Source organism: Lissotriton helveticus, chromosome 5_1 (genome assembly GCF_964261635.1).
Source record: "Lissotriton helveticus chromosome 5_1, aLisHel1.1, whole genome shotgun sequence".
Classification (NCBI taxonomy): domain Eukaryota; kingdom Metazoa; phylum Chordata; class Amphibia; order Caudata; family Salamandridae; genus Lissotriton; species Lissotriton helveticus.
In genome coordinates this window covers 590,473,884-590,499,955 of record NC_136065.1, presented here as the reverse complement: position 1 = coordinate 590,499,955, position 26,072 = coordinate 590,473,884, and positions in this window count along the sequence as shown.

The following is a 26,072-nucleotide window of genomic DNA, read 5'->3' as shown; positions in this document are numbered from 1 at the left end:
ATCTTTCCAGTCTATCTTCATGCGCCCTCTCCCTGGATCTAACTTCTTCCAATTCTTTGCTATTTTCCTGTACCTTTTCTCTAATCTCCTGAACCTCTAATTCAAGAGCTTCTGTACGCTTGCAAATCATCAAACTTAGTTTCCAAAACTCCACATACCTCCCTGATCCCCTCCTGATTCGCCTTTGACTCTTCAAACCCCTTGTGCACATCCAAATCAAGTTTTCTTAAAAGGGCAATAACCGTACTATCCAGATTCTCAACCTCATATAAACTCTCTCTACCTCCTCCCTCACCCTCCACTTCCTCTCTAATGTCCGGCTCTTCTGTCAAGGGGGAGTCATTTTCCCCTAGACTTGTGGGTGCAGCACTAACCTCCTGTCCTGACTCCCGCTCGACATCAATTGTATCTTGATTATCTTGGGTTACATCCTCCATCTCTAAGACCTGATAACTATTCGGACTTAGTTGATCTGCCCAATCTGTCAAGCTGTTTTCTACCTCGGACGTTTTCAACCCAGTACCAACTTCCAGCCTCTCCCCCTTCGTCTGTCCTTCCTTCAAATACCCACTCTTATTCGATCTGGCGCTGTCTGGGATAGAATCCTTTGATAATATTAGAGTTTTGGGCATGGGTTTAAAGTATGCATTCAAAGAGGGATTTATTGATAAATTTTTTGCTAATAACCCTGCTCTGTTGTTTTGCCTACTGTGCTTTTTACTATTATTCCTAAAATTTGAGCCTAAATCTTTTTTTACAGATTTCTGTGTATTAACCTGCTTTTCCTTCCCTCCCTGTCTTGTACTCCTCAAAACGTATCCTGTGACCTCCTTATTTTCCTCCTTCTCAGTGTGTACTGAGCCCTTTTTTCTCTCACTAGAAATGTTTTGAGAAACCTTTGATCGTAACCCCCTCTCCTTACCCCCTCTGCCTGTATTTTCAGCACCCACCCCATAAGCACTCACTTTAGGGCTAAAATGTGCCTGCAACACTGGGGCTTCTCCTAACTCCAATTTATTTTCTCCCTTTAAGCCTCCAGCTCCACGACCAACTGCCCCTCCCGCACTATACTGTAGCCTAGCTGCTGCTTTCCTACCTCTTCCCAACTCGGCAGCCGCTCTGCCCCAGCGTTCTCCTCCTCCGGCAGCCTGCTCCTCCAGTGATTCTGCTGGAGGCTCCTCCTCCCCTCCCCTCTGCCTGGGTAATCGCACCTCGTCTCCCGCCGCCATACACTGCCTGCGGCTGCCGCCGCCCTTCACTCCCCTCCGCTTGCCGTTTACGATAGTGGAAAAGAATCCCAGATCACACGAAAAAAGCCGCTAACGTGAATCAGGTACAAAAACTGGGCACCCGCTTGTTGGACGCATAACAGGCTGTTTGTTTTTATCAAAAACGCCGCTCCTCCTTTCCGAGCACACGCGACCGACTACCTAGCTGGCCGCCATGTTTTCCCCCTGGCATTGACATGAATTTCTTGTTGAATTTAAAAAGCATTTGTTTCAAAGAGATCCGTAATCTTTGTGTAATGCATTAGACTTTGTGATATTGGATTAATGTTGTAGCATGCAGTCTCTAATACACTGCTTCCTGCATGGTGTATTCTAATTGTTTCAAAACTTGAGTTACTGTTCCTGATATTGCACTGAAGGTTCTCACTTCTTGAATGCTTCTTCTGCGGTGTACGCATTAGTTTCTGCCTGATTGGCCGTGATATGAACTATGTCTTCAAATGACATTTTCTACACGTGGTGCAGGGTAAAAATGTGAGCAGAACTGGTGAAATTGCAGTAAATCCAAGAGTTATACTCCACTCAAAGTACTCACTTAAATTTTTTTTCAAGTGTATGTTCTAATTGTGTGTGCTTACTGAACATTTTACCGGCATTTAAAACTCCTGTGCCTGTTCTTGCCACCAGATCTGCTGCTCACGCTCCTGCTCCCGCCACCGGACCCGCTGCTCCTGCCGCAGACTACATCTCCCAGCTCCCCCGTGTGGCGCATGTTCACGCGTCACTGGGGTAGAGCCAGGCGGCGCATTTAAGCACTTTGGGGCTCCCGCAGCGCGGGACACGCGTGGGCGAAGCCCAGGCCAAGGGCGGGCCCGTTTGAGCCCGTTCGAGGACGTATGAGGACGGGAAGGGGCCTTTCTCTAACATCTTTATTCAAAGGTTAGTGCAAGCTGAAACCATTTTGCAAGTTGTGATTGACCTATATTGCCTAGCAACCCCAAAGAATTGACTCTACTTTGTACCGTAAATGGCTTCTCCTACGGGCGGAAAAGGAAGAAAATCTATTGGCGGTGGCACCATAGTGGGAACCCTGGACCAGTTTCTAATAAGAGTGTCTTCGATCCTAGCCCATGAAATTGTACAGACAGAAAAGAGACTGTCCATGGATATTGCTTTAGAAAAATGCTCTTCATTGGGTACCTGGCTCAGGCTCGGTCGCCGCTACAACTTCATGTTTTAGAGTCCAGTGAGGCAGGCTGTAACAATGAAGGCCAGGGGAATTGCGTATTGCATCAAGCTGGAAGCCCGCCTTGCCTCCCTGTAACCGAGGATGTCATTCTGAGCTCTAGAAATGTATTTAATCCACCCCCTAGTATTCTTCCTGGATCCCCGGCCTCACGCGTTAAGACCCGGCCTGCATGTAGCTCTAAGCAGGGTTTGACTCAATCAATGTCGAGCATAACTTCTAAAAGGAAACGTGGGAGCGCAAATGCTAAAGGAAGGAAAGTCAAAATTCAGAAAGTTAACACAGTTGATAAGAACGCTATACCATCAGTGCTCAATAGTCCGGATCCAGGTCAACTCCCTAGTGAAGCGATAACCTTGTCCTCGACTCCTGGCGACGAGTTACCTGCCGAGCTGGGGTTGGATTTCTGGACCAAATTGGAATCCATCTTTAAAAAAAATGTCTCCCTATCTATGATAGACTTGATATCATTGAAAATAGACTAGTAAGCCTTGAACTGTCACTTGCTTCGGCTCAGGCACGGATTAAAACCCGGGCCAAAGATCTTACTGACAATCAAGCACTTTTGACTGGGCACCCGAACAAAATTGGACACCTTAATGGCCAGCAGACTGTGAGTGAAACTGTTGAATCTACTGATCCTGTTGTGCCATCGTATATCACCCTTTTACCTCCCTTGAGAAACCAAGTTGTTCCTAGCCAATCTGTGCTGAGCGGAGGGGTTGTGATGGGGGAAGTCAACAGGGTGGTACCACATAATACCCAAGTGAATCTGGATACCCCCTGTGTGCCACTAGTAAAAAGATCACCGTGTATAGATCTTCCTCCCGAATCTATCCCCTATGTGGTGGTACTCGCGGGGGTCCCTCCTTTAAGTCAGGACAAAAGGGAGGAGTATAGGGACCTCAAGAATAAGTGTATCCATTGGCTTAACTTCAATCGTCCATTGCCTGTGAAGGTATCGGCTGAAATTTTGTTTGCAAGGCGTGTAGATTGGGTGGTACCTCGGAAAAAGTCTATTGAGGGAGACTGTATAATCATTAACTTTAGGGACAGAAGGGCTGCGGAACACATTTGTGATTGGCCCGTGACAGCACAGCTACGTCAATATGTTCCCTAACCCGACCCTACTTTTATCCAGCATCACACCCTACCCCCGGAAATATGTTGCCAGCTAGGGGGATAGAGTCTTGGGGTAATGAAGGAGGAATAAGGTTGTTCAATAGATTTGATAGGTTGTCTGGGTTGGAGGATTGCGATTGACGGTCTCCCTTGTCCAGTTAATGGGTATATCCCTTTGAGACTAGCCAGGGAGAACCAAGAACGAGAATAGAACCAACTGGGGGTAGTATTAACGGCCACGTCGGGATATTAGTCCATCAACCCAATGGTATTGAACCAGAAGTAGGGAATAATAATCTGGTCCACCAGTGTGATGAGATACTGCTAAATCCACCTATGGGAGAAATAACTTTGATCCCACCTTCTGGGCCTGGTAATGTAAATAGGCAATGTAATTCCTTAGGCAGGGTGGATTCCCGTGGCGGCTTGTCTCGTAAGAATGGGACTACCTCTTTGGTATCTTGGAACTTAGCGTGCTTGGGCCCCAAATTAATTTCACCTGAGTGGTACGATTTTATTGAAAAATTTTACATTTGTCTCTTTCAGGAGACATGGTCAGTAGATCCTGTCTTCCGCTTGGGCTATCTTAACTTTTATGTCCCAGCGGTATAGAGGATAGAGGCCGCCCGGCTGGTGGGCTAGTTATATGGGTTAGGCAGGACCTAAGCTGTAATATTCAGCAACGTCCTGTATGTAATAACGATTTCCTTGTAGTGAGATTTAGTATTCCTTCAGGTATCAGCCTAGATATTTTTTATGTCTATGCAAGAGGCCACCCAGGAGGAACAAAATCTGAGGTTTTAACCGCCTTGGAAGAGCTGCTAGTGATTATGCCCTCCAACACTTTGCCTCTTGTAGCGGGGGATTTCAATACAACTTTTGAGCCATTAGGGCATGACGACCAATGCCTCACAGAGGAGGAAGATTGAAGGTGGGATATCCCCTGTCTTGAGTTGGCACCTATAAAAACAAGCATTTGCAATGCAATAGGTCTCGCATTTACACAAGTTTGAGCTATTTGCATTGTAAATGACAATGTCTTATTTATGTTTTACTTTTTAAAACAAATAAAAGGCATTGTCATTTGCAATGCTAATAGCTTAAACTCTCACAAATGCAAGACTTATTGCATTGCAAATGCTTGTTACAACAGCAGCAGACACTAGCTTCAACCTATGTATTAATAGTGTGGAGTATTTTCAAAGCGTATTTTAATACCCCTGCTGAGGCGGTGTAAGGTGAGGTGATGCAGACCTGCCCTTTACTTTTTACAGCTGTTAAGGGAGGATTACGTTTGTTTTGCTGTTGTGTCTTTTTTAAACACTGCAATGCGTTGCCAGGGCCTAATGCTTTTTTTAAAGATGCTATTTATTAATTGTGGTTTTATAGGATGGACTGATGGCACATGCACTTTTATGTTTATTTACTCGAATAAAGTATTGTCTGACTTGCAGGTCGTTTAGGAGGTAAAAGTGACGTCATGATTCAAATTATAAGAGCAAACCAACAGCGACTTCGCACGTCACTGCGGGTTTATGAACTGCCAGGCAACAGTGTCTTTATGACTGGTGCCTGGCTCTGTCCAAGTATAAACATTGAAAGTTCGCCCTGTCTGCACGTTTAATAAGGTTTGTACCAGGCCAGCGACTCACTTCAGGTCGTCAGAAGAGTTGGACGAGACAGGGTAATCCGGAGCTGGTCTTGGCTCTGTGGCCAACTGAAATAGAAGCACTGACGAGCTAATGCACTGCCTTATCTCCCCATCTTAGGCAGTGCTTCAAACAAAAACACATAAGCACTATCCTGTAAAAAGCAGAAACGCCATAGGAAGCACAATTTTAAATTGAGAAAACATCCAGATTTATGTCTGTGTACATATTTTCGTTTTATTGATTACCATGGTTTGGAAGTTGTAAAGTATGTGAGGTTTTCAAGCTGTGCCAGTGCACGCACAGGGTTTAGGAAAAGCAAGCCTTTCTATGCTTCAACTTAGAGATAATGCTCAATTTACTACTTTGGAAGGCTGAGGGATTAAGTCGAAAGGCCGCCCATGTTTGAGTTATAACTTGTGCAAAGAGACAGCTGGCAGGCAAACGGTTTATTATAATAAATTTCACCGATTATCAACAAGAAACGAAACTTACAAATCCCCGCCGGGCCGCCGCGCTGCCTGCGACGACCCGGAAGCGGTTGGGAAGCCGGCCAATCACAGCGCGGCCCCAACCGGAAGTCCCGCCCCATCGCCGCGAGAGGGAGAGAGCTGCCCGAGGAGCCACGAAGGCTCCGCATTGAGTCCCGGTCCCGAGATGGGGGACCGGGTGAAAAGCGAGCGGGCGCATGGGGAAGGCGGGGCTCTCATGTGGTGAGAGACCCCCGCAAAGCGCTACCGCCGCCCGAGATGCAGATCCGCCGCCGAGCACCGCCAGAACAGGTAAGTGTGTTGAGTGAGAGGAGGGGTGAGTGGGGGTGGGGTGTACGCGTGTGTGTGTCTCTGTTTGAGTGTGTTTGTGCGTGCGTCTGTCTGTGTGTGTGCGCGTGTGTATGTTTAAGGGGGGGTGCGTGTGTGTATATGCAGTGTGTGTATGGCTTTCTTTGTGCGCATGCGTGAGTGACGACGTGCGCGCTCACGAGGTCGAATCTCGGCCTGCAAATGCGCGTGCAACTTGGCTGTCCTCATTCCCCGAAAAGTAACTACTATAGTTGTCTCGCATAGACAGCAAAAAGCTTCGCTTTTTGCTTACGTCTAGCGAGACCTAAAAATGGACCGAGGCGGCCATTCAATTAAAGGGGCTGTGTATGGGTAATCACTTGAGGGCAGCTGATGGGCGCACACCATCATATAGGCAGGGAATTAACACATACGATAATGGCCACAGGTCTAGTCGTATAGACTATTTGCTTGTTCACTTAAGACAGTGGCATTATCTTATGGATATGGTGGTAACTGGCTGTATAGAAAGCGACCAAAATCCACTTACCTCTACTTTTAATTTGTCTCTAGTTGAGGGTGCATTAGCCCCACAGGATGTCATAGCGCCAGATCTTATTTTAGCCAACGACATGCGCCATTTAAAATGGAGTAAAATCGCTGACCACCCAGAAACTCTGGCTGCAATTAAAAATGATGTAACTAATGTATTAGTTGCGTTGGGGTCTAGTGACGCTAGTGGGGATTCTCGCTCTTTGTGATTGATGCCCACACTAGGCCTCCTAGGCCTCCGGGTAGTTACGCACTATATGAATATCATTTTTGATTTCATTTCATTTCACACTAAACTTTCTGACCGTTTAAAATCTTACTTTTGTAAGCCCAGCACATGTAGGATTAAAAAGGGTAAGAAACCTGTTGGGTGGTATAACGAGGCTTTCCGACAAGCTCGGGCCAGCTTTGGCAAGGCCTTAAGAACGAAGGATGCATGTAAAGTAAGGTCAGCGCAGGGTTGTTACAGGAAACCCCAGTTGGAGGCAAAAAAGCTTTGGGATGAGGATAAGTGGAAGGAACTTAAAGATGCATGTGAGGCTAAGAACCCCAAATTGTTCCGGGACATATTCAAATAGGATAGGGGAGGTTGCCCGGATCGCCCTCAGAATAATGTGGCTCAGTACCTATGGGTCGATTATTTTAAGCCACAGTACGCTAGGAGTAGCGATGAAGAGATCGATGGATCATTTTTACATATTTATTATGATGGGGTGGCCTTTACTCCTGAAGACGTCGACAAGGCATTAGATGAGGTAACTGGGGGTAGAGCACCGGGTCTGCATCCCCGCTGATGTTTTTGTAAACCATAAGCAAATCTGGCGATTATATATTGCCCATATTGCAAATGCAATCGCCCAAGGAGCCGACGTCCCCCCCCTCATGGAAGGGGGCGGATTTCTTTCTGGTGTTCAAAAAGGGAGATAAGTCTGTTGCAGGCAATTATAGGCAAATTAGCTCATCGACTCGCTGCAGAAGATTATGGGCAGATTAGTTTTGTGCAAGATGCAGGCCTGGATAGACGATAACGATATCTTGAGTCCTATGCAGGCTGGTTTCCACCGCCTAACCAGTACGATTGACCAAGTTTTTCGCTTTATCACTCTGTACTGGAGGACGGTGGTATTGGGAAAGGGGGCCTTGTACGCTGTGTTCGTTGATTTGAGGGCAGCTTTTGACCTATTGCCGCGTAGCAAATTATGGCAAGTCTTGGGAGAGATGGGGATGGCCCCGGAATTGTTGACCCTTATCATCCGGCTACATGAGGATCATTTTGCCCGGGTTCGGTGGGGGGCGCAGGGTGAAGTACCGGAAACCTTCCCCGTTGGCAGAGGAGTGCGACAGGGATGCGTTATGGCGCCTACTCTGTTCCCGCTCTTCGTCAATGGGGTGGCTGACTATCTTTCCCTGGCCCCCACGGACGCCCCGGTGCTGGCAGGCACCCGTATTCCAATCCCTATGTTTGCGGATGACACTTTGATTATTTCAAAAACACTGAGTGGTCTCCAGAAGGCCCTACAGCGATTCGAAGAATTTTGCCATCTGCGTGGCATTGAAATAAATACTGCTAAGACCAAATTTATGTCTTTCAATGAACACAAATCCTTCAGAGGTAGCGTGTAAATGAACAAATCGCCCCTGGAACAGGTTGAAGCTTTTACATATTTTGGTGTCACTTTACAGAAGGATATGCGTTGGAATAGCCAACTTGATTTGGCTGTTTTGACGCACAAACAGCAAGCTGGTATTCTTCTAACCAAATTTAAAACTTCCCTAACCAAACCGATTAGCCCAGTGTTAGATATCTATGGAATGAAGGTTCTGAGCTCGGCCCTATACTGAGCCGAGCTGTGGGGGCTCGAAAACCTAAAGTGTCTGACTTTGCTGGAGAACGCGTTTATACGCAGTTACTAGTCTCCCTCAAAGTACCCCCCTGAGACCATTATTATTGGATCTCGGCAAGAAACCTGTGGAAGATCTAGCCAAGCTTCGGCCCCTACTATATTGGCGTAGGGTATGGTGTACAGAGGAACTCTCACACTATGCCAAGGGCCTCATGGACGTCATAAAAACTGACTCCCTCCACAAAATTAAATGGTTGAAGGAGATCAGATCCCTGTTAGTGAAGCTGGGTATGTTAGAACTATGGGATGATCCTATAAACACAGTCTTTCCCTCTAAGAAAATTTTGAAAGGAAGGTATTGGGAACTGGTATTTACATCAGCACGTTCTCAAGGTCTTTCGACCCATCTTACTGGTCGTTTTTTTGAATTTAAGTCCTGTCCAGTGTTTGAGAAGTACTGAGACCTGATTGAAAAACCATATGATCGCAAATTGTATTTTCAACTTAGGGTGGGTACTCTCCCAACTCGGGAATAAACTTGTAAATGGGGGGGGGGGACTATCAATGATAGATGCCGTAGGTGTTTGGAACAACGGGAAACAGTAGGCCATATACTGTTCTTTTGTCCATTATATGCTGCACCACGTAGTATGTGGATAAAGCCTATTTGTGAGGCGATGGGCATCAGAAAATATGCCGTGGCCTTGCGAATTTTGTGTTCAGACCCTACCCCTCCTATAGCTATAGCTGTGGCGAAGTACTTGAGCTGGGCATGGTCAATTCGTTTGAAAATGTTGTCCCAAGTAGCCAGCGACTGACTGCCTATGACATCCCAAGTATTATGAAGACTTTGTGTTATAGCTGCCCTGTCTATTTGATTAGTGTGATGAGTTTCCCTTGGCAGCGCCAGATTTCGGCACCCTTTTTGGAGTTATACCTCAATTTGTATAATGAATTATTGACTGTTTATTATCCCTCTTTTTAAAATAGAGTAATTCTCTTTTTAAAATGTATTCGATAGTTATCAAAAGATTTAATGTATCTTAAATATTTATTCAACTGGTTTTAAAAATGTATTTTTTAATTGTTGAATCACTACCAATGTTTTTATGTTGTACTTTTATGACTTAACTGTCGAATAAAGTTTATGAACATGGAAAATGTGTGTGCTGCCTGGTGACGGAGCCTGCTCATCTCCGTTGCTATCTGTTTACCATCTAAGTACTATACTCAGTGTGCACAACACGATGCACACAACTAAATGGACCCTTAGGTTTCTTTTTTATACCAAAAAGTTAGAATTTTAACAGCAATTTAACAAAACATCTGATGCATACCTCTTCATTTAATGTATTACTCAATTCAGATCCATTTTAAATATTCACTGTCAATATTTCATGAAGGTTTTTTGTACATAAACAGATCTCAATGTTATATCATATTGTATGTCCAGTAACATGAATATAATTATACATTGGTTGAAACACAACTTTTGGAAGATTCCCAATGTATTTTGGGTGATTCATTCTTCTTCAGAGGAAGCTGTGAATATAATCATAAGCATAATAGTGTTATTATCAAGGAACGGTACGCATTCTTGTTCAAACAACTAGCTGTGGCAATAGTGAGAACCACATTGGAGAACCTGTCAACACAGTCTTTAAAATCTTCAGAACCGCCTGATACATCCACATGACTTATTCTGGTCTTATCAGAGTTAGCAGAAGCACTTCTGCATACCCCCCCCCCCCCCCCCGGAAATGCCTAACCTTACGGCAGCAATTACTTCTTTTACCTAAATCAGGACAAGAAAAGTAATTTCCCACACCTGTACCCATCTCCCTTTTTTGACAAGCCGCCCCTACTAACTGCAGCTATCATAGAATCATCTGCAACTTAGTTGATAGGGGGAATACCAGACTGACCGGTATGAGAAAATTCTGACTATTCATTACCTGAGAAGTAATAAAAGATATCTCGATACTTCTAGAAATATCGATTGTCTCGCTAAGACTTGGAATTTTTCATGTTAAAAGCCTCTCCTGCATCTTTTTAGAATAACAATTGAAAACAAATTGATCCCATATATAGATGTCTACGTTGTTCTCAAACTCACACTTAGAGGCTAACACACGCAAGGTGGCAATATACTCTTCAACAGTCTCATCCATCCATTGTTTGCACTTCGAAAATTTATGTCTCGCAACAAGAATACTGGATTGATCTGTATACTGCTTTCACATTCTCTCGTTGGCTTCCAAATACACATCCCAATGCACATCTTCTCCAGGTGGAGCTGGAACCACAGGTAAATTGTCAAAGACCTTTTGACCCGCAATTCCAAGATGGTTCAATAAAAGCGCAGTTTTCCTGTCAAGTTAATACTTAACTGCATCAATGGCAGTAATATAGGTATTAAATATGTGCAACCATTCCTGCCATTTGACCTTAGGCCTACCTAGCTTTTGCAGAAAAGGTGGCGGTTGCATCGTTCCTTGCACAGTTGCCATGCTCGCTGATACAGATACATAAGTCTCACCTGTGTAGCTTGCAAAAATACAGCTGCAAAGCAAATGTAATTTAAAAAAATATATTTTTTCTTTTTAAGAACAAGCAAAAGCACTTGCCAAGAAACTGGATGTTAAAAACATGAAAACAAGATTAAAACCATGAGTTGAGTTGAATCTGTAATAATCCAACTAACAATGGGGACCATTGCAGGACTGCACTTCAAGAACGTAATAAAGTGGATATCCTGATCCAAAATGGCCACTGAAAATAAGAAAAACAACAAGACTTAAAATCAAAGGCAAGATGGCTGCCGACGTCGTGCTTGTCACACTGCGAGGTTCAGGATAATGTCACCCTCTGCATGGAAGTAGAAGGATACATCCTCTACAAGCAGCGTCGGGCATCGATAAGAAAACACTGCTTTGAAGGCAACCAAGTAGAAAGCGCCCATACTCTCCTAGCAACAGCGGGTGTCACAAAGATGGCGTTGCTCTGGAAATATCCCGTTCGCCTCCAACAAGAACAAAGCATCGTTCTTGCATCCACCTTCCAGCCACAGTGCCCACCAACATGACACAATAGAAGACAACGTACAGGACAAACGGAACTGGAGATCAAAAAATGCACCCGGAGGCTGTTACCATAATCGGTAAACAAAGACCAAACAGCGAGGCATTTGATAAAGGCAAAACAAACTCAACACAAACTTGCAGAGCTGAGACTTGTGCTGTGCAAACACCAGCCAGGTTTCTTTTCCTTTCTTTTCCATTCATTTCTGATACAAATCGGTCCGTTGGTAGGTCCATATTCCTGAACCCCTTGAAGACCCCACTCTTGGTACCACAATGTAGTGTGGAGAAAGTTGTACCCTGTACATAGAGACCCTGGTAGCAAAGTTGTATATTTCAAGTCTTCTTTATTGGTTCCACGTCAGGGTCAATCTCTCTCCAGCCAGCTCTAGTCAGGTACTAGTCATGTACCAGCCCCACCAGGAGCAGCCTGCCCAGCTGCTCAGCCCATCTCCAACTGTCACCGCTCATCCACACAGGCACCCAGGCATTCCATCCATCACAGTCACACCAACATTCCGTTACCATCTCTCACTCTGGCTGAGCAGCTAGGAGGACCCCCTAGGCTGATTACATATAAATGTAATACTTAGGATATAACATTATCCCTTTCCTTTAAACAGAAACAAAAATTACAATTCTAAAGGAGATAACTATACTCATGAAAGCAGTAATGTTCGGAAATCAGAGATGCAACTCAAAGCAAAACATCACAAGAGAATGAACAATACAAATCAAGAAAGATGGGCAAAATATGACATCAAAATATATGTGCATCAATAACCCCCATCCTCCCACATGAAAATTATTAAGATATTTCAAAACGTGAAACAAAATATTAAATCACAAATAATGTTAAAAACGCAGAGAAGCCAAACTAATAGCAACTTTGCCAAAGTAGGAACACTGCGTACTTTTAAATTTCTTTAGTCTCTTGGTTACTGTACTGTCCTTAAGTACGCTTGGGTCCAGGTCCGCTCGTCGCCAAAATAATGTTGTACCCTGTACATAGACACACTGGTAGCCATGTTGTATATTTCAAGTCTTCTTTATTGGTCCCACGTTAGGGTAGTATCAATCTCTGTCCAGTCAGCTCTAGTCAAGTACTAGCCATGTACCAGCCCCACCAGGAGCAGCCTGCCTAGCTGCTCAGACCATCTCCAACTGTCATCCACACATCCACACAGGCACCCAGGCATTCCATTCATCACAGTCACACCAACATTCCGTTACCATCTCTCACTCTGGCTGAGCAGCTAGGAGGACCTAGGCTGATTACATATAAATGTAATACTTAGGCTAAAACAGAGTGGGTAGAATTTCCACAATAAATCACCAAGAAGCTGTCCTGAAGAAAGTTATTTTATTCCTTTTACAATAAAAACACAAGACTAGAGACATTCAGAAAGCTCTGTGGACGGGCAAGGAATGAATCCTTGTCATTCTTAGAACAATGCAGGAAGTTCCATAAAAGAATTCATAAAAAGAACAGAGAACTACATACTTATTAAATGCGCAACACCAGTATACATTGAAATATGCTAGAAACATAAAATACATGAGAATACAAACGTTACGCCGGGGCAAGCCATGTATCCTTCCACTTTTCTTTTAAAACTTTGCACTGCTTTAAAAATGTTGCTCCCCTAAGAATGCCCCTAAGAATTTTGCATCTGGGGCAACTGCCTCCCTGCCCCCACTCCAACACTATGCCACTGCTCCCACCTTTCCTCCGATGATAAAAAAAAGTGCTAGAACAAGGCAGCGTTGTCCGGGAAACATCCTTTACAACGCAACTTTTACCACGCAGTGCCTTTACGACGCAACTTTTACAACGCAAACCATTACAACGCATTGCGCTGGGGGGGTGCTCTAGGATAGGGAATAGGTTTAATTTACTATCCAGCACCTTCCCTACTATCCACGGGGACTGGAGTAAATTAAACTATTCACTATCCAGCGCCCCAAAGCACTATGCGTTGTAAAGGCATGCGTTGTAAAAACAGCGTTGTAAAGGCATGCGTGGTAAAAGCATGCGTTGTAATGTCATACATCCGCGTTGTCCATGTCAGAGGGCACAGCGGCTGAGCTGCTGTACAACATGGCTAAAACATTGAGAAAGCTAATACAATGCGTATGCAAGGCCTATTGGCGAAGCCACTGCTTGTGTGAAAGTCGGCATGTCTGCAGATGATTTCAACAAGGTGCCCCCTGCTTGGATATGCCTTGTTGTCAGCAGGCCAACAACTGCGGCAGTACATCTGCATATTTTACAATCCTGGAAATGAGCCTGCTGCACTTTTAATCACATTAGCAATTGTCCATTACTCTTCAGTGGCCTGCAAGCCCGAACAGGAATATATCCAGTCTGAGGCGTAATGCGCAAGCAGTGTCCTCAATGGCATATTTTGCATGGAGAGTTATGAAAAATGCAGCAGCCTGGCACAGCGATTCTGCTTCCTCTTGATTGAAGCACAAGAGACCCTCCATGCCTCTCTACACCGCATATTCCTTATTCTTCTGAGATGGAAGAGTTCCTTTGAGCCGATTACACTTAACATATGCCGCCTGCGTTCAAACGCCATGCAAAGAGGACCCTGATACCTCCCGTGCAGAGATCATCCTAACCTCCTATACCCAGTAACCCTTTGTCATCCAGTACCAGTGGCAAGCAAGCAATACTTCCTGGAAGAGTTGGCCTTTGCCAGGATAGCACCCTGGCCAGAAAGAAATGTTTCGCTTTCTCAGCTGCCGGTGAATAAAATGAGGCTTACAATGACGCAGCAGGGAGACTCTAATGCAGGGGTCTCCAACCAGTAGCTCGGGAGCTACTGGTAGCTCACCAGCACCCTCAAAGTAGCTCTCAGAGGTGAAGCCAAACCAAGCCAATCTGAGAGATGCCTATCAATCAATCAGGTATTTATAGAGTGCACTACTCACCTGTGAGGGTCTCAAGGCGCTGGGGGAGTGTGTGTGGGGGATTTGGGCAGCTCAGGTCATTCGAAAAGCCAAATCTTGAGGCTCTTCCTGAATGGTTTCTTTGTGGGGCTTCATCTGATGCCTGGGGGAGTTCGTTCCAGGTCTTGGCCATGATATAGGAGAAGGGTGTGCCGCCTGTTCTCGTTCTGTGGATGCAGGGGATTTTGGCCAAGGCCTGGTCAGCGGAGCGGAGGTTTCTTTTGGGGGTGTAGAAGGAGATTCTTTTGTTGAGGTATTGGGGTCCGGTGTTGTGGAGGGCTTTATAGGTGTGTGTGAGCAGCTGGAAGGTCACTCTTTTTTTCGGCGGGGAGCCAGTGGAGGTCTTGTATATGCTGGGTAATGTGGTCTTGTCGTGGGATGCTGAGGATGAGTCTGGCTGCGGCGTTCTGGCCAGTCTGAAGTTTGTGGAGTAGAGATTTGTTGATTCCGGCATAGAGGGTGTTCCCGTAGTCCAGCCTGCTGGTGATGAGTGCATGGGTGACGGTCTTCCTGGATTCGGGGGGTGGGTCCGTTTGAAGGTCATGCGGAGGGTGTTGAAGCATGTGGAAGCTGCAGCGTTGGCCTATGGGTCTGCCACATGAACCACCTTGATCCACTTTCAATCCTCCTAAGAAGAAGATTGGACATGTTATCCGCCCTGCTCGATCAGTCGCACTGTGTGTGACATCAAAGAATAGTAGCAGCAGTAACCAGGGCTGACCCACCAAAGGGTGTGACTGCAAGAACTAAAGTGAAAATTTGTTAGTTGGGAGCATGATCAACCAAAGAGCAGATGAGAAGAGAGTATACATCCAGGGCAGAGAAAATGAAAAGCATCATATTCATTTTTGTGTGGGTGTGTGACATTGTGTTCTTCCCAAATAAACAGTGTTGATTCATTAAAGCTACTCCTAGTGTCCAGGACTGCTAAATATGTATGCTGGTCTCCATCATAAGATTGTGCCCATTCATGATATATTTGTGCCATAGCCATAATATTTTCGTCCTTGACTATTTTGGGCATACAAGTGTAGTAATTACATACTTGCTGCCATCACTGACATATTAAGAGCATGCCTGGCCTGCTTTTAGCCATTCCTGACAGAGTGGCAACCGCTTCTCCCATAAGAATGGCCATAACTGATACATGTTGGGCATCCAGCTGTGGCACAGTGGTAGCCCTGGTTTAATGGTGGGCATTATTAGCATAACAGAGGCATTCTTAGTGTTATGGTGAGGAACCATGGCCTATGATTCCAATACCTGGGTATTTGAAGCATAATTTGTCCATGAGAGGCATTTTTACATGGCGGTACTCAATGAAAACTAAAAGCTGATGTTTAGGGACTGTGTATTTTCTAACAATGAAAACGGATTTGATTTGTGAAGGAAAATGTTATGCTTTTTCAGAAAAGGTTTTTCTTCTGGAAAATTGAGTTTGATTGCTCAAAGTGTAAAGGGATTTTGATACAAAAGTATGTGTATTTTGAAAAAATATTATTCTAAGGAAGACAAAATATTGCAATTCTAAAACACATTTAAAGTTGTTAGCTGAATTATAATTCAATTTGAGTTGGGGAGACTTACTGTTGTGGTAATATCCTTTGTGGCACACAGCATGTGATGATTTGAATTTTACTTTATTACAAGCATTTAATATTAATAAACGCTTTTCTAGCATTCTGCTGATAACTTATTCTGGAATATTTGGGTGGTTACTACTGATAATTGTGCTTAGGGTGGTCATAGTGTAATGTTAATACATATCATCGGCATTTTACAGTGATAAAATATGATAGTAGCTCAGCAGGACTTTCCTTGAGCAGAATTAGCTCTCACTACAGAAAAGGTTGGAGACCCCTGCTCTAATGTGTTCAGAGGTCAGTCCGTGGCTGATACATCGGGAATTGTGACTGGTCTCTGAACACAAATATTGCTTCTCTGCCCCAACTTACCTGAATCACTCACCAAGTGGCTTTTAAGGCTGGGGCCAAGCTGTCTACTAGGAGATGGGGGTGTGTAATAGTGTGTGGCAGCAAGGGATGAGAGGGAAATGGGAGAGCAAGAAAGGCATGGTGTTAAAAACAGCGCCTGAAAAATGTTTAAAACAATGAGTGAAAGCATTGTAATACTAAATAGTGGAGCCAGGTCACAGGGAGTCTGCTGTCTGAAAACCCTGAATGCTGACTAGTCCTTTCACCCTTATGAAGATTGGAGCCCTGGGCCTAAACCCACCTCAACTGTTCCAAAACACGGGCCTGCTCCCTGTCAAACAAACTCCCAATTGGTCCCCCACACTCCAAAATTCAGTGTCTCCATTTACAAGTACCCGTGCTTCCTGTGCACATGTATCCCACATCCTGTGCCTTATAAACCTGAAGACCAGCACCATTATACCACCTGTACATTCACATATAGAGCCTTATTCTGTAGTCAGACCACAAAATGTCTTATGCAGGTGAGCTTATTCCCCTGATCCCACGCCTTCTGTATGGAAACCGCCTGAAATCTTGTGGAATAGACATTGTTTCCCTTGTGCACACACCCACCTACCGTACAGACAGGAGGAGGTAGATGTTCTTTTGCACACAAGTACCGCTATGACTGGTAGTGCACATAGACTCCACCCGTGCAACTAGCAAAGATGTCCCCTCTACACAAACTCTATGCGTCCTATAAGCACTGTCAGACGCCTTATTGCAGACATATGACCCTATTAAGAAGATCAGCATGAATGGTCCACTTATGCATACTGTTACGTGGAACTTCATGTACAGATCTTAAAACTCCTGTCCCACAGGGCACACAGATTTTAAACATAACAACATGCTAGCAGTGAAGGTTAGTTGGACAAAATGATATGTCTAGCAAGGTGCACCTCTGTCTCTGTTTCTTGTACATTCAGAAAATGTGGTGGTGGTGATTAAGGCAGGTCCGTAGCCAGAAGTATATTTTTAGGGGGGGAGGGGGGGGCCTCAACAATGACCAAATATTAAAGTTGCGCTGTATAGGTGCATTCTTTCCCAAATACTGGTTGTATTGCTAAGTAACAACCCCCCAGAATATCGTTACAAAAGAATATCGAGAATAGTGGAAGGTAAGTGCACATAGGGAAGTATAAATTTACTATTAATAACTCCACAGCTACATACCTGGAATATATATATATATATATATATATATATATACACATATATATATATATATATATATATATATTACCTACTGGCGGTCGCCAGTAGGTATATATAGTTAGGATTTTTTCTCTATGGGATTTTTGAAAATTCTATGTCTAATAACTTTGGCGTTTGTGAACGGAATTGTCTGAAATTTTCAGGAAAATGGAACATTTTGTTTCTGAGCAGCAACTGAAAATTTGGGGGGGGTTTGTCATGGGGGGGCTGAGAAAAAAGGGGGGTCCCAAAACGTGTTTTTCCCATGTTAATTTCCATAGGGCGGTTGGCCTCACTTTTAGCCCGAACGGCTGAATGGATTTCCACGAAACTTGGCAAAATTGTAGATATTGTTTGCCCGATGTGCCTTTGCTAGGTCTCAAGATATATGCTCCTGTGAATTTTGAGTAAATTAGGTTTAAAAAAAGATATATATCTAGAGCCGCGCCCCGGTGCGCGTACCGGGGAGCGCTCCGGGCGCGCCACGCGACTTGCGCACGGCAAGCTGATTGGTTCTCGGGTGTCTGTAAACATTCGAAACAGTCCGCAGCGGCCGCCATCTTGTGTCTCGGTAAGATTGAGACACAAGAGGTGGCAAAAATCAAAGGGGGAAATGAGCAAAAGGGGGCAGGGTACACCCCCCTGACCCCCTAGTTTTGATGTGAAGGCCATAAAAGGGTCCCGCGGGTAAAAAAAAAAAAAAAATTTAAATTCGATTTTCGCAGGGGGAGCGCCAGGTACGCGCACCGGGGAGCGTACGGGGGAGCGTACCATGGAGATAAAAAATGACACTTTTTTAAAAAAAAAATAGCATTTTTTTATAAATTGGAGGTAGTTCTGAAAAGAATTTTTTTTTTGTTTTTGTTGTTTTATATTTTTTTAGACTTTTTAAAACGATTTTATATTTTTTTTGGATTTTTGTCAGGGGAAAAACAAAAACAGGGATTCCAAAACTGCTCAACAGGAGCAAAAAAATGTGAAAATTTAGGGACTGGCAGGGCAGCGGTGTTGCTGTTTCTTTATGGCAATGAGTTCAACACTCTGCTCCCCATAGCAGAGCAGTTCGTCACACTCCGTGCACAGAAATTTGATGCCTGCAAACACCGGCTGAATGTTAGGGACCATTCTTCCACGGGGTGGTCCCGAAGGTGTTGCTCCACCAGTGGAGGTGCTGTCGCCATCTGTGGGTAAATTCCGTGCCAGCTCTCTGACACTCTCCCTGGCAAAGTTGTTAGGGTGTCTTCTTTTCACAAGTCAAGTCAAGTCAGAGAATTTATATAGCGCACTACATACCCAGAGGGTCCCAAGGCGCTTAGAAAGGGGAGAAGGATTACTTGTCAAATATCCACGTTTTAAGTTGCTTTCTGAATGCTAGGTGGTTCTGGGTAAGGCGAAGGTAAGCGGGGAGTGAGTTCCATGTTTTAGCAGCCAGGTATGAGAAGGATCTGCCTCCCATGGTGGTCTTGTTGATGCGAGGTACAGTGGCGAGGGCTTGGCTGGAAGAACGTAGTTGGCGGGAGGGGGTGTAGAAGGACAGTCGTGAGTTGAGGCATTCTGGTCCGATGTCGTAGAGTGATTTGTGTGCGTGGGTTAGCAGTCGGAAAGTTATCCTCTTATTGACGGGTAGCCAGTGGAGGTCTTTAAGGTGACCAGAGATGTGTTCGTTGCGTGGGATGTCTAATATGATCCTGGCTGAGGCGTTTTGGATTCGTTGGAGTTTCTTCTGGAGTTTAGCGGTAGTGCCTGCGTAGAGGGTGTTTCCGTAGTCCAGTCGGCTCGTGACCAGAGCATGGGTGACTGTTTTCCTTGTTTCGGTGGGGATCCAGCGAAATGGTTTTCTAAGCATGCGAAGAATGTTGAAGCAGGAAGAGGATACGGCGCTGACTTGTCTATTCATAGAGAGTGAAGAATCCAGGATGACGCCTAAGTTCCGTGCGTGGTCTGTCGGGATGGGTGCTTTTCCGAGGGCTTCCGGCCACCAGGAGTCGTCCCATGCAGAGGGGGAAGTACCTAAGATGAGGACTTCTGTTTTGTCTGAGTTCAGTTTCAGACGGCTTTGTTTCATCCATTCTGCAACTTCTTTCATTCCTTCGTGTAGGTTGGTTTTGGCGGTGCTGGGGTCATTGGTGAGAGAAAGGATAAGTTGAGTGTCATCCGCGTAAGAGATGATGTTGAGGTTGTGTTGGCGGGCGATGGCCGCGAGGGGGCTCATGTATACGTTGAAGAGGGTGGGGCTGAGTGAGGATCCTTGTGGTACGCCACAGATGACTTCAGTGGCCTCGGATTTGAATGGTGGGAGGCGGACTTTCTGAGTTCTTCCGGTGAGGAACGAGGTGATCCATTCCAGTGCTTTTCCTTGGATTCCGATGTTATTGAGGCGTTGTAAAAGGGTGCTGTGGCAGACTGTGTCAAATGCTGCAGAGAGGTCGAGGAGGATGAGGGCGACTGTGTCTCCATTGTCCAGTAGAGTTCGAATGTCGTCTGTTGCTGCGATGAGGGCGGTCTCAGTGCTGTGTTTTGCTCGGAAGCCAGATTGTGAGGAGTCGAGGGATTTGTTGGCTTCGAGGAAGGCGGCGAGCTGGTTGTTGACAGCTTTCTCGATGACTTTGGCCGGGAATGGAAGGAGCGAGATGGGGCGGTAATTTTTGAGTTCGGTGGGGTCCGCTGTGGGTTTCTTCAGAAGGGCGGTGAGTTCAGCGTGTTTCCAGTCTTCCGGGAAGGTGGCGGAGTTGAGGGAGCTGTTGATGACGTCTCGGAGGTGCGGTGCTATGACGGAGTCTGCTTTGTTGAAGATGTGGTGAGGACATGGGTCTGTGGGGGATCCTGAGTGGATGGAATTCATCAGGCGGATTGTGTCCTCAGTGGAGATTGGGTTCCAGTCGTTAAGGGTGTTCACGGGGGGAGAATGTTCAGCAAAAGGTAGGGTGGGTTGGTTTCCGGGTTGGTCGTCGAAGCTGTTGTGGATGTCTGCAATTTTGTTGTGGAAGAATGAGGCTAGGGAGTCGCAGAGGGCTTGAGAGGGGGTGATGTCGTTGGAGTTGGCCGAGGGGTTGGAAAATTCCTTGACGATGTTGAAAAGTTCCTTGCTGTTGTGGGCGTTGTTGTCAAGTCGATCCTTGAATGCTGTTTTCTTGGCCTTTCGGATTAGTTGGTGGTGAGTGCGGGTGGCGTTTTTGAAGGCGTCCTTGGTGCTAGTAGTTGGGTCTTTTTTCCAGGCCTTTTCGAGGGAGCGGCAGAGTTTCTTGGACTTCTTAAGCTCATCGTTGAACCATGAGGTCTTTTTGCTGGTAGGTTTGTTTTGACGTTTCTTCAGTGGTGCTAAGGTGTTGGCGGTGTTGGATAACCATAGGGTGAGGTTGGTGGCGGCTTCGTTTGCGTTAGAAGAGTGGGCTGGGGTGTTTAGAAGGAGCGATGCGGAGATCTGGTCCGTGGTGATTTTGTTCCAGTTTCTTAGCAGAGTTGGTTGGAGGTGGTTGGTGGGTTTTGGTTTGTTGTAGGTGAAGTGAACGCAGCTGTGGTCAGTCCAGAGGAGCTCCGTAGTGTGGCTGAAGGAGACATGATTGCTGGAGGTGAAGATGGGGTCGAGTGTGTGACCTGCGATGTGGGTGGGGGACGTGACCAGTTGTTTAAGTCCGAGGTTGGCGAGATTGTCCAGGAGGGTGGTGGTGTTGCGGTCGTTGAACTTTTCAAGGTGAAAGTTGAGGTCTCCCAGAAGGATGTAGTCTTTGGAGGGGAGCGCGTGAGGAGTGATGAAGTCCGTGATGTCTTCACTGAATTTTGCGCGGGGTCCTGGTGGTCTGTAGAGGAGGGTGCCTCTGAGTGTGGTCTTGGGGTCGATGTGGATTTGGAAGTGAAGGTGTTCAGAGTTGGTGAGATTGGCGTCAGAGCTGGTTGAGATGCGGATTGACTTCTTATGGACGATGGCGATTCCTCCTCCTGTGTGGACGGCGCGGTCCTTGCGAATGATCTTATAATCTTCAGGGATGGCAATGGTGATGTCTGGGGCGGAGGAGGCGTTCATCCAAGTTTCCGTTAGGAAGGCGACGTCTGGAGAGATGGTGTCTAGTAGATTCCATAGGTCAATGGCGTGTCTGTGGACTGATCGGGTGTTGAGAAGGATGCATTGTAGGTGGTTGGGGTCAGGAGTCTGTGTTGTGGTCGTAGCGGAGATGTTGTCGGTGCCGATGAATTTGCAGGAGAAGCAGGAGAAAGGTCCATGGGTGTGTCCGGGAGCGGCTTGGACGCAGTTTGGGGCGCGACCGGAGTTAAGGGCTAGGAGGGTGGCGGCATCGTAGGTAATGCGGGAGGGCTGGGGAGCGCGAGGGGCAAGGGGTCTGGCGCTGGGCACGGTCCAGGCGCGGACGGGCGTAGACGGGCTTACCTTTGGCGCACCTTCGGCGCGGATTGGGCGCGGTCGCTGCGCGTAAACGCTGCGCGCGGGAAGAACTGTCATATATGGGTGGTGGAGGGGAGGGGCGAGGGCGTCTCAGCTGGGAGGCGGGGCGGGCTAAAGATCAGCACAACAACAACACAGGCAAGATGGAGGCGGAGGGGGGAGCCCAGCGGAAATGCGCAAATGCTGAAAAAGCGGCGCTTTTAAAATCCACAAATGCTAAATGTACAGAGCGGCAAGCAGGCACACAGCAGGCAGCAATAATGAGGCAAAATGCAGATAGGCAGCCAAGCAACGATACCGACTGATGCAGGAAGACACTGGGGAGCGACCACTCAGCCCAAGGGACAGGAGCGAGTCACGGCGCTTTCCGGTGGTGGAGCGCTGTTCTGGTCAGTGGGAGGGCGTCTCAGCTGGGAGGCGGGGCGGGCTAAAGATCAGCACAACAACAACACAGGCAAGATGGAGGCGGAGGGGGGAGCCCAGCGGAAATGCGCAAATGCTGAAAAAGCGGCGCTTTTAAAATCCACAAATGCTAAATGTACAGAGCGGCAAGCAGGCACACAGCAGGCAGCAATAATGAGGCAAAATGCAGATAGGCAGCCAAGCAACGATACCGACTGATGCAGGAAGACACTGGGGAGCGACCACTCAGCCCAAGGGACAGGAGCGAGTCACGGCGCTTTCCGGTGGTGGAGCGCTGTTCTGGTCAGTGGGAGGGCGTCTCAGCTGGGAGGCGGGGCGGGCTAAAGATCAGCACAACAACAACACAGGCAAGATGGAGGCGGAGGGGGGAGCCCAGCGGAAATGCGCAAATGCTGAAAAAGCGGCGCTTTTAAAATCCACAAATGCTAAATGTACAGAGCGGCAAGCAGGCACACAGCAGGCAGCAATAATGAGGCAAAATGCAGATAGGCAGCCAAGCAACGATACCGACTGATGCAGGAAGTCACTGGGGAGCGACCACTCAGGCAAAGGGACAGGAGCGAGTCACATGCCTGATTAAATTAGCATTTCCAAAACTATATTTTTTCAGAGGATTGCCTCTGGATAAACTACTACCACATATTTTGCAGGTTACTTTTGGAGCGTTGACTTTTTTTTGTCCTTCAGGGATGTCATAAAATTTCCAGATGAAATGGGTTTTTTTCTTCTGCTGAGGAGGGTCCTCATCTAAAAATCCGTCTGAATCACTGCTGGATGACTCTCTTGCAGCCATTGCTGTAGATCAGAAAAGTAGGAGATGAACAAAGTACACAGAACAGCTCTTGCTCTCTCCAAGTACAAAGCAATAGTGAGAGAAATGGGTGGGTTTCACACAATTTGGAAAAAAAAAGTTCTGAACCAATGAAAAGTGTTATTTTAAAGTCACATGGTTTGACGCGCTTACGCTACGCGCCCCGGGGCACGTCCCGGGGCGTGTTTCGTAAGCGCATCAGGGCGTTTACGTTGCGCGATCGTATGCGCTTCCGGGTGCGCTTACGCGGTGCGTCGTAAGACGCATCTCGCGGCTACGCGATACGTGTCTTATGACGCAAGGCGTGGCGGCTACGCAATACGTCACGATGTTGTTTTCGTTCGCGGCAATAGCGCTATCGGGACGCTCATCAGTACGCGCCCCGGGGCGCGCCGCAAGATTGCGCTTACCCGTGTGTTCACCGGTCCGCGCCCCGGGAGCGCACCAAAAAGAATAAAAAAAAAAAAATGACATAATTATACAATATAAAATTCGATTTAAAATGTATTATTTTTTAAAACTATAAAGATTTGCTATTAAAAACCTATGAAATTCACTGAAAAAACCATAGGTTATAGACCATATATAGTTAGGAATTAGCATTTACAAAACCTTATTTTACTCACACAAAACCATTGAAATTCCATATATAGTTAGTTGCACTAACTATATATCGCGCACCCGCAATCCACTGCTGATGAAGTCACATATTACATCATTCATGACATGGTCAGTGACATCACTGATGACATCTCAAATGACATCACTGATGACATCACTGATGACATCTCATTTGACATTACTGATCACATCACTGATGACATCATTCATGTGATGATACGATGAACCTCTTCAGACTCTAATATAACCTTAGATACACTCAGTGTAAACAGACACTCACAGACTGTCACTCATCAATGGAGTTACTCACACACCTAGTCAGTCTTGCAAAGAATCAATCACACCTCCATTTCCTCAACTATATAGTTATACACACCTTACTTATTGGAACATATAATAACACATATTTACTCTGTTATACAATCCCTGATACAAGTTCACAATAATCCATACAGCCACTCACACATTCACTGGCTCTTATGCACAGTTATTTATATATGTCAATTATCACATGTACTGTGTTTTACATATGTACTTACTTTGACATGTAGCACTGAGATATCCATTCACTCACCAATCCACTCATGCACACAGTCAACCGCCCATACAGCTGTTTCCACATGCACTTTTGAACCCATACATCTAGTGAATCAACTGCTCACACATCTATGCACAGAGTCATACACCTCCCAGACACCCACACACACACTCAGTCTCCCATACAAATATTTGGGCAACTAATCAATAACCCATATAGTTAGTCATATAGCTAATGATCAACACATGCATCAGATTACAAAACAACAGACACAATGATGCACAATTTAAAACAGTTTAGTCACTAACCCATGCACTCAGTGAGACACATTTAATCAGTCACTTATACAGTCAGTCATGCACCTACTAAATCCTTCATCCAGACACTTATACATCCACTCATTCTTCAATATGTAAGACATATTTTAACTTTACAGAAACATACAGTCACTGGATGTTGTCATCAGTGATGTCATCAGTGATGTCATTTGAGATGTCATCAGTGATGTCATCAGTGATGTCACTGACCATGTCATGAATGATGTAATATGTGACATCATCAGCAGTGGATTGCGGGTGCGCGATATATAGTTAGTGCAACTAACTATATATGGAATTTCAATGGTTTTGTGTGAGTAAAATAAGGTTTTGTAAATGCTAATTCCTAACTATATATGGTCTATAACCTATGGTTTTTTCAGTGAATATATATATATATATATATATATATATATATATACACATATACACATACATACATACATACACACACACACACATATAGATAGATAGGATAAATACTATGGCGGACAGTGACCAATAAAATAAATAATTGCACAAGTAACCTGGGGGTGATAGACGTCAAGGGTGCTAAAGAATATATATATATCGATTCGATATTCGGTCATCGATATTCTGTTTCTGATAATCAGGGTGCACAGTGTGATTCTATAAGAAGGAATATGTGGATTTGCTTAGGTACATGTTAAAGCACACTCAATCAGCTTTTCCCAAGCCATCATTAAATCATATCAATCAGATAGAATTTAACTTAGAGGGATGTAAAATTTAATATAAGCTGACTGGCAGCTATGTGTATTTTCTAAATTGGTTAAGATTTGTGTAATGCAAATCGTCTTTATTTTTGCGTGACGCCTTATCGCCGTGGAGCAGTCTTGCCACTCTTTTTCTTACATCCAGGTTATTGAATCCTGTTTGGCCATATTATAAATGCCTTCAAAGAGATATGCCAGCAAGGGATTTTGTTTGAAAATTATGAATTTGGGCCACAGTAGGAAGTGAATGAATCAATTACCCACACTAATGTCAATTGGTGGTTGAGTTTGAATTAAAATTAGAACAAAGTCAATATTGTTACCACACTATCAATATAAATAAACACAAAAACCAGGGTTTTAGTCAAAAAATTATTATTTTCTTTACAATGAGTAAAAACGGTACTAGAAAATGCATTTGGGATAAACGAGGAGCATCCTGTATACTCCTACTATAAATCTCCAAGAAAAAGTCAATACTGCGAAGTAATGTTAATACAATGATTTCAAATCAACAAGATAAATGAAAATCAATCATGATAGATAAAAATCAGGCAGAATTAGACTTTGTAGTCGACGTTTCGGTCTTTGGAGATG